At 41.0% G+C, this 9,715-nt stretch overlaps 1 pseudogene; it reads left to right on the top strand.

Annotated features, from left to right (window-relative positions):
* The first annotated feature begins 466 nt into the window (after positions 1-466).
* LOC124003150 overlaps positions 467-9,715 on the top strand; it is a 69,829-nt pseudogene continuing 60,580 nt past the window's right edge.

Genomic DNA, 9,715 nt, shown 5'->3' on the forward strand with positions numbered 1-9,715 from the left:
GTTTACAGGATGATTTGTATCTTATAGAGCGTGGCTTTAAGGGAAGAGTATGGTCACATGTAGACAAAAATGTTGTGAAAAATGAACAGAGTAAATGTGTATAAACACACTACCTATTCATAGAAGTATTTACCTAGGATAGGATAAGTAATCCTTCTCACCCCCCCCTAAAATATTTAGATGCACTATTGTAAAGTGGCTGTTCCACTGGATGTCATAAGGTGAATGCACCAATTTGTAAGGATAAGAGCGTCTGCTAAATGACTTAAATGTAAATGTATTTATTCATCATCTACATATTCATATTATGCTTCTACGTCTGTGTACCGAAAATAATTAGTTAGAGAAAATATATCAGCTCATTGTTAAATTATTATGACGTTCTTTCCAACACAAAAAGTGTTGTCACTATTGTTTCCAAACTGCGTTACCCACTCCAGCCAGCAGATGGCGATGAGCGTCTTTCAGGTGATGATTCTTCCGTGACGTATAATGGACTGGACGGACGCTTCTTCAGGAACAACAAGGCGCCAACTCTTTCGACCACGTCGGTAGCTTGCTAGCCAACATAAAAGTGAAAGATTGACGCTTTAGACCAGCTTAATGTACATTATCTAATCTCAGTGTTTTAAACACAGTTCTGTTGACGTATTAACTGGTTAACTGTAACCTAATTTGCAAACTTGTTGAAGATTTATGCTGAGCCGAGCACTAGGCTAGTCGCTAATGCTAACTAGCTAGCTAACATCCCTGACCATGAGTTCATTAAAGTACTCATCCCCTGCTAATGAAGAGGAGGTCTGCTGTTTGGAGAAAGAAGTTCTGGCGCTGAACATTGAAGAAGAGGTTACAGTGAAAGAAGAGAAAGAAAATTTCAGAATGAAAAAGGAGGAAGAGGAGGCTATTATAGTGATAGAAGAGAAACAACCGTTTAGAGAGGAAGAGGATGCTATCTCAATAAAGGTGAAGAAGGAAGGCGTTTTTGGAGTGAAAGAGGAGACAGAATATCAGATTAACACCAGTGAGTACTGTCTTCAACAGGGACACAAACTATGCCGTTGTTGAAATAATGTGTGGTTTTAAAGTGGCATTCTACTGAAGTTCTACACTTGAATATGTTGTTCAGTACTGTAGGAATTGTTAAAGGGTCAATCTGCCACTGGTTCATATATTTTAGGGTCTTTTCAATTCAATGTTTTGAATTCTCCATGTGGTCTACATTAAAGCTCCCCTCATCTAGTATAACAGGCTTTTAAAATTCAATATTGAAGCATATTTTCTACTTAAAATAACAAAGGGACATATTCATGCCTCTTGTAAGACCCTATGATTTTATGAGACGGTTATAAGTTTACTACTCATTTTGATTTTCTCATTAACACAGGAGAGAGACATGACTATGGTGGATCCTCTGGGGAGCTTCAACAACATCCTGATGCTGACAAGGCAGATGAGAGTCTCTCCAGATCAGAACACCAGATGGTACAGCTTGGTCTGGTCTAGCATACAGCTTGCTCTCTCTGGGTCTGGGCTGTGTTTCTGTAAAGCACTTTATGACAACAGTGACATCAGCATCCATAATGATGTGCGTCTGTGTCCCCTCTTTATGGTTACCAGGACAACACTATCCTTTCCTCCCTCCTGGAGTCCCTGTGTCCTGCCTCTCCCGGTAGCACCTTACTGCTGGGTATGAAGAGGTTGTCTGTGCTGCTGGTGGACTGCAGGAAAACAACGGGGCTGAGTGGAACTGTGGGAGGAGGAGAAGAGAAGAAAGGATCAGATTTGACACGTCAAAGTAAGTGCTGTAGTTTAGTTTGAACAAATAGATCTGCCCACTGGAATCTGTTACCAGGACAACCAGCAGAGCTCTGTTTGTTGACAGGAAGATAGACTGGTATTTGTTACCAGGACAACCAGCAGAGTTCTGTTTGTTGACAGGAAGATAGACTGGTGTCTGTTACCAGGACAACCAGCAGAGTTCTGTTTGTTGACAGGAAGTATATTTGTTTGTTGACAGGAAGATAGACTGGTATATTTCCACCACAGTAGACAGTTTTGTTAGTTGACATGTAAAACCTTGATGAAAGTTTGTTTTAGAGAGAAACCAATAGACCATATAAAACCTTAATGAAAGTTAGATTTAGAGAGAAAGTTTCAAGATGATCTGATGTAAGGTGCATGTTTTACAAAACCCTTTTCCATAAAACATGATGGATGTTACATTGCCTGTCCCAGTCAACCCCCCTCTCTTTACTAGACTGTAGAACAGGAACAAGGCCCTGCATTAAGGACCAAATTGTGATAATTAGAAATGTTTACCAGTTCCATTTAAGGACCAAACAACTGACAGCTGTGCCAAATAAATGTCAAAATAGTTGGCAAGAGATTTTCATTGTACTGATTCCATGGCACATGGTTTATGAATTGACACGCAAAATGACGCCGGATTCAAAGCTTCAATTATTATACAAAATTCTTGCAACCAATATAATGTCATATATGGGGATACAATCTTCCCAGCTCTGCAGATTTTGCTGCGAGGAGGCAGTCATTAGATCATTTATTTTGGTACTGTCCATATGTAGCTCGTTGTTGGTCACAGGTCCAGGAATCGCTGAAGAATTGCAACATTTACCTAGAACTAACGCTGCAGATGGCAATACTGGGTGATTTGAAAAGTCCTATTCAATCAATCAATAATATTATAATTATTTTAACAAAAATGTTTCTTTAATTTACAATCTGTAGAAACTGTGAGAATCGAAAAGTTTAGTACTTTTGTGAAGCATCACAGCACAGTTAAAATATATATGGCAAATATAAATCCCATATGGATGTTAAGAGACAGATGGGAGGGGTTGAATGGAGCTGAAGGGACTGGATGGTGCTAAGAGACAGATGGGAGGGGTTGAATGGAGCTGAAGGGTGGGACTGGATGGTGTTTAGAGACAGAAGGGAGGGGTTGAATGGAGCTGAAGGGACTGGATGGTGTTGAGAGACAGATGGGAGGGATTGAATGGAGCTGAAGGGTGGGACTGGATGGTGTTTAGAGACAGATGGGAGGGGTTGAATGGAGCTGAAGGGACTGGATGGTGTTAAGAGATGGGAGGGGTTGAATGGAGCTGAAGGGACTGGATGGTGTTAAGAGATGGGAGGGGTTGAATGGAGCTGAAGGGACTGGATGGTATTAAGAGATAGATGGGAGGGGTTGAATGGAGCTGAAGGGACTGGATGGTGTTAAGAGATAGATGGGAGGGGTTGAATGGAGCTGAAGGGACTGGATGTTGTTTAGAGACAGATGGGAGGGGTTGAATGGAGCTGAAGGGTGGGACTGGATGGTGTTAACTTGGCTTCTACTGCATTCGCGTAACAGGCAGGCTCTTCGTGGAGTGTAATGAGAGGTAGGTGGTTAGAGCGTTGGACAAGTTAACTGTAAGGTTGCAAGGCAGGATCCCCCGAGCTGACAAGGTGAAAATCTAGCGTTCTGCCCCTGGACAAGGCAGTTAACCCACCGTTCCAAGGCCGTCATTGAAAATAAGAATGCGTTCTTAACTGAATTGCCGAGTTAAATAAAGATTCAATAAAGGTGTAAAAAAAAATCTGCAAAATCGCCGCCCAAAAATACCAAACCTGAGATCGGCCAGTCAGATGAATCGGTCTACGTCTAATATGAAGTATGTCAGTTTCAATGTTACGGTTTTTGGTTCAATTATATTTTTGAAACTCAGGCTGTGCGTGTTTATCTGCGTCATTCCTTGATCATTCCTTGTGGTCCTGTAGCTCAGTTGGTGGAGTATAGTGCTTGTTAAACCAGGGTAGTGGGTTTGTTAAGTGTTTGCAAACATGACTGCAAATCCCTTCGGATAAAAGTGTCTGCTAAATGGCAGATGTATCCACTGATTATACCAAACATTTCGAACACCTTCCTAATATGGAGTTGGACCCCCCCTTTCTCCCTCAGAATAGCCTCAATTCGTCGGAGCATGGACTCTACAAGGTGTCGAAAGCATTCCACAGGGATGCTGGCCCATGTTGACTCCAATGCTTCCCACAATTGTGTCAAGTTGGCTGGGTGTCCTTTGGTTGCAGTGGGGTCTCCTCAGAGGAGGATGGGGAGAACCATCGTCCTCAGTTATTTTCAGAAAAATAAAAATGGTAAAATATTTAAAAGTGGTCCTTTTTAGATAAATCTATACAAAATATAATCACGTCACCAAATAATTTATTAAAACATACTATTTTTCATCCTCCTCTGGATACATTGACTTCAATACAAAACCTAGGAGGATTATGGTTCTCAATGCTTCCATATACTTACACAGTAATTATGACAACTTCCGGAGGACATCCTCCAACCCATCAGAGCTCTTGCAGCATGAACTGACATGATGTCCAACCAATGAAAGGATCAGAGAATGAATCTAGTACTGAAAGCATAAGCTACAGCTAGCTAGCACTACAGTGCATAACATGTGGTGAGTAGTTGACTAAAAGAGAGAAAAATACAATAGTTGAACAGTTTTGAACAAATTATTTTATTCCAAAATGAAGGAGAAGCGAGAGAGATATTTCGTCATTTATTTTCCACTTTCAGTTTCACTTACTTAGCTAGCAAATGCAGCTATCTAGTTTAGTCTACTCAAACACTTGGCTCAAACAAAGGGATGTTATGTTAGCTAGCTGGCTATGACTATCCAACACAACACTGGAACTCTTCCAAGTCAAGGCAAGCTTTTGGTTTTACTAATTTATTGCCACTGGGACCCGCCAAGGTAAGTGCTAAACTGCTTACTGACTGTACACTGTAACGTTACTGCATGATTGTAGCAGGTTTACTAACGAGTTAGTTCTATTAGCTCTGTTGACTATGATGTTATTTTAGCTAATATGTTGACAACAATGTAAGCTGTGTGTAGCAGTTATGAAATGGTTTGGCTTGGAAAGGTTTTTTCTCCTGGTGACATACAGCTGATGTGTTGTGCATTGATGTACAGAAACAAAGGGAGAAGGTGATAAGAGGAGAGCACATAGATGCAAGAAGGAATACAACGTGTCTGTAATGAAAGTGAACTGTGTTTATGCATGATCAGGGGTGTATTCATTCCGCCGATTCTGTTGACAAACGTTTAAATGGAACAAAACGGGGATAAACATACCTGAATTTGTCCAGTGATATCTCTATTTCAGCTAGATGCAGGCGAGAGTGTGCAAGGCAGTATTGAATGTGTCACTGTCTGTCTATGTGTCACTGTCTGTCATCGCAAAATGTTCTCTCGACCTGTGTGAACCTACATTCTAAACTTTCATTCATAGGCTAGGTTGCTACCTCATGATGGGTATAGGGACAATTAGAGTATCATGTAGTAGCCTAAACCTATTGCTGTTACATTGAACAGGGTGAGTGAAATATGAATGACAGTCGTCCAATATGCTGTAATAGAATTAAGGCCATGCTCATGAAAAAACAAATCGTCCTGCCTCATCTTAAACGGCACACACCTCCACTGTTTGGGTGGTGGACCACTCTTGGTACACATGGGAAACTGTTGAGCTGAAAAACCCAGCAGCGTTGCAGTTCTTGACACAAACCGGTGCACCTGGCACCTACTACCATACCCCGTGCAAAGTCACTTAAATATGTTGTCTTCCCCATTACCTCTCTAAATGGCACACATGCACAATCCATGTCTCATGTCCCAAGGCTTAAAAATCCTTATTTAACCTGTCTCCCCCCTTCATCTACACAGATTGAAGTGGATTTAATTGGTGACATCAGTAAGGGATCATAGCTTTAGCCTGGATTCACCTAGTCTTTCTAAGTCATGGAAGGAGCAGCTATTCTGTTTTGTCTACCCAGTGTATTGCACTACAGATAAACAAGTGCTATTCGCATGTGATGCATTTGTTCTGTTGTTTACAGAATGATTTGTATCTTATAGAGCGTGGCTTTAAGGGAATAGTATGGTCACATGTAGATAGAGCAGCTGTTACGTATTATTTGGAAGAGAAAATGTATCAGCTTATTATTAAATAATTATGCCGTTCTTTCCAATACAAAAAGTGTAGTAAGTATTGTTTCCAAACTGCGTTACCCACTCCAGTCAGCAGATGGCGATGTGCGTCTTTCAGTTGACTCTTCTTGCGTGACGTATAATGGACTGGACGGGACGCTTCTTCAGGAACAACAAGGCGTCAACTCTTTCAACCACGGCGGTAGCTTGCTAGCCAACATAAAGCTGAAATATTGACGTTTTAGACCATGTTAATGTACATGATCTAATCTCAGTGTTTTAAACTAGTTTCGGTTGACATATCAACTGGTTCAATTTGCAAACGTGTTAAATATTGATACTGAGCCTAGCACTAGGCTAGACGCTAATGCTAGCTAGCTAGCTAACATCCCTGACCATGAGCTCACTAAACTACTCCTCCCTTGCTAATGAAGAGGGGGTCGGCTGTTTGGAGAAAGAATCTTTCAGAATGAAAAAGGAGGAAGAGGCGGCTGTTATAGTGAAAGAAGAGAAAGAACTGTTGATGAATAACTACCAGAGAGAGAGACCAAATCAAGACGCTGGACTGAGTGGAATCAAGTATAGCAAAAAGGCAGTTCATTAAAGTAAAAGATATCTTGTCCTGTAATCTAAGCGTGCACAGACCTAATCATATGGCTCGGAAGGAGTCAGCTGAAAAGGGTCCCTAAACAGTGTGCAGCGGATTTTGTACATAGAATGACGTAGGTTGATTCTTGTAGTTCTGTCTTCTGACTGGTTGGTGAAGGTTGGAGGCGGGTCCTGACCGAGCCTGTGCAGGAGCCTCATTGGTGCCCAGTGAAGTCGTCCGATCCTGGCTCCTGCCCAGTTGAAAGGGGAGTGGAGTGTGTGTGTGTGCTTATGCAAGAAGATGTTTGTGTGTCAGGGGATCGTGAGATAAGAAGAACTGGAACTGACAGTTGGTGTTTCAGGCGAGGGCGCTTCCTGTTTTGACAGGGACGCATGTGATAACTTAAGTCAGACAGATGAGCTTGGTATTCTATAGTTGCTTATGCTGTTTCGATTCTGCTGAGGACAGAATGTGTTTGTGTTAAATGCAGAAGTATGTTTTGAGCAATAGCCGCATTATGTCTTACGCCTTAAGAATCTTTCAGAATGAAAAAGGAGGAAGAGGAGGCTATTATAGTGATAGAAGAGAAAGCATCCTCTTCCTCTCTAAACGGTTCTATCTCAATAAAGGTGAAGAAGGAAGATGTTTTTGGAGTGAAAGAGGAGACAGAATATCAGATTAGCACCAGTGAGTACTGACTTCAACAGGGACACAAACTATGCCGTTGTAGAACTAATGTGTGGTTTTAAAGTGGCATTCTACTGAAGTTCTACACTTGAATATGTTGTTCAGTACTGTAGGAATTGTTAAAGGGTCAATCTGCCATTGGTTCATATATTTTTGGGACTTTTCAATTCGATGTATTGAATTCTCCATGTGGTCTACATTAAAGTTCCCCTCATCTAATATAACAGGCTTTTAAAATTAAATATTGGTGAATATTTTCTACTTAAAATAACAAAGGGACGCAAAAGCCACCCATTTCGTGGAACGACCCTTTTACATTTGCATCACAAACAGTATTTTAGGAAATCATGATGAAAGTGACCATTTTAGACATATGCATGGCTCTTGTAAGACTCTATGATTGCAATAGATGGTCATCAGTTTACCATCTGTTTGATGTTCTCATTCACACAGGAGACAGACATGACTATGGTGGATCCTCTGGGGAGCCTCAACAACATCCTGATGCTGACGAGGCAGTGAAGAGTCTCTCCAGATCAGAACACCAGATGGTACAGCTTGATCTGGTTTAGCATACAGCTTGCTCTATCTGAGTCTGGGTCTGGGCTGGGTTTCTGTAAAGCACTTTATGTCAACAGTGACATCAGCATCCATAATGACATGTCTGTGTGTCCCCTCTTTATGGTTACCAGGACAACGCTAGCCCTTCCTCACTCCCCGAGTCCTCGTGTCGTGCCTCTCCCGGTAGCACCTTACTGCTGGGTAGGAAGAGGTTGTCTGTGCTGCTGGTGGACTGCAGGAAAACAACGGGGCTGAGTGGAACTTTGGGAGGAGCAGAAGAGAGGAAAGGATCAGATTTGACACATCAAAGTAAGTGCTGTAGTTCAGTTTGAACAAATAAAATACAATCTGCCCACTGGTATCTGTTACCAGGACAACCAGCAGAGTTCTGTTAGTTGACAGGAAGATAGACTGGTGGATATGGATGTTATGAATATCATAACACTGAAAAAGGATTCTGCCAATGAAAAGAGAGAAACCAATAGAGCATATAAAACCTTGATGAAAGTTACCTTTAGAGGGAAAGTTTCAAGATGACCTGATATAAGGTGCTTGTTTTACAAAAACGTTTCCATAAAACATTATGGATGGTACATTGCCTGTCCCAGTCAACCCCCCCCTATCTTTACAAGACTGTAGAACAGGCAAACTAAACTCAAGACACTGTTAATTAATTAATCAACCTACCAGGGTAGTTACAAACAGTACAGAAATTGAATCATCAACATATTTTGATCATATCTTTACTATTGCTGCAGGAATGTGTTTGAAAGCATTATCCAAATTCATCGGATGTTGTGATCACAATATAGTAGTCATATCTAGGACAACCAAAGTTCCAAAAGGCTGGGCCTAATGTTCTATATAAGAGATCATACAATTGTTTGTGGGGATTCCTATGTTGTTGAGATGTTGTTAGGTTATTTTCTTTCACAGTAAATAACTCACGGACACTAGAGAAGCTTTAACCAAGTTGAATTATTCCCAAAGGTTCTGTACATCTGTAATTCAGACAACCCAACATTTGTTCCATCCAGATATGTCTCACTTAAGACACTCCTTCTCTCCAATCCTTACATCTTCTGGTTCCACAGGAAGAGAGTAAAGAGAGTATCAGGATACCAGACCTTTCTCCCTGATGAGAATCTGTCCTGACCTCAACCTCTCCTTCATCTAATCCACAGATGTTCATCTTCATCTGTTTCACACTTTGCTCTCCTCTCGTCCACCCAACACATTCCGAAGCCGTCTGTCTTTCTTCAGAGAACCATTAACTTCTGACATAACACCCAGTCTCTTTCACTTCCTATCACTACTTTAATGTCTCCATGTTCAAAGTTTAGCCGATTTCAACAATGGAAACAATATTTGTTGGTCCGAGGTGTGTAATGACGAGCAACCAGACGCTGCCCTTGACACGTTTATGAAATTGCTTATCCCAGTTACTAATAAGCATGCACCCATTAAGAAAATGACTGTAAAAACTATTAAATTCTCGTGGATTGATGAGGAATTTAAAAATGGTATGATGAAGAGGGAGGCAAAAGAGATGGCATATAGGTCTGGCTAAATAACTGATTGGCAAACCTATTGCAAATTGAGAAATTATGTGACTAAACTGAATAAAAAGAAGAAACTACACTATGAAACATAGATAAATGACATGAAGAATGATTGTAAAAAAAGCTTTGGAACACCTTCAATGAAATTTTGGGCGAAAAAAATCAACAATGACATGTTGTCATGGTGTCTGACAACGTGGATGGAAAATGATTGAGGATAATAGTGGACGCTATTGGCAGTTCTATTCGCATTATCTTCAATTTAAGCCCACTAGAAAGTGTGTTCCCTCAGGCTTGGAGGGAAG

This window comes from Oncorhynchus gorbuscha, linkage group LG18, assembly GCF_021184085.1.
Source record: "Oncorhynchus gorbuscha isolate QuinsamMale2020 ecotype Even-year linkage group LG18, OgorEven_v1.0, whole genome shotgun sequence".
Taxonomy (NCBI): Eukaryota; Metazoa; Chordata; class Actinopteri; order Salmoniformes; family Salmonidae; genus Oncorhynchus; species Oncorhynchus gorbuscha.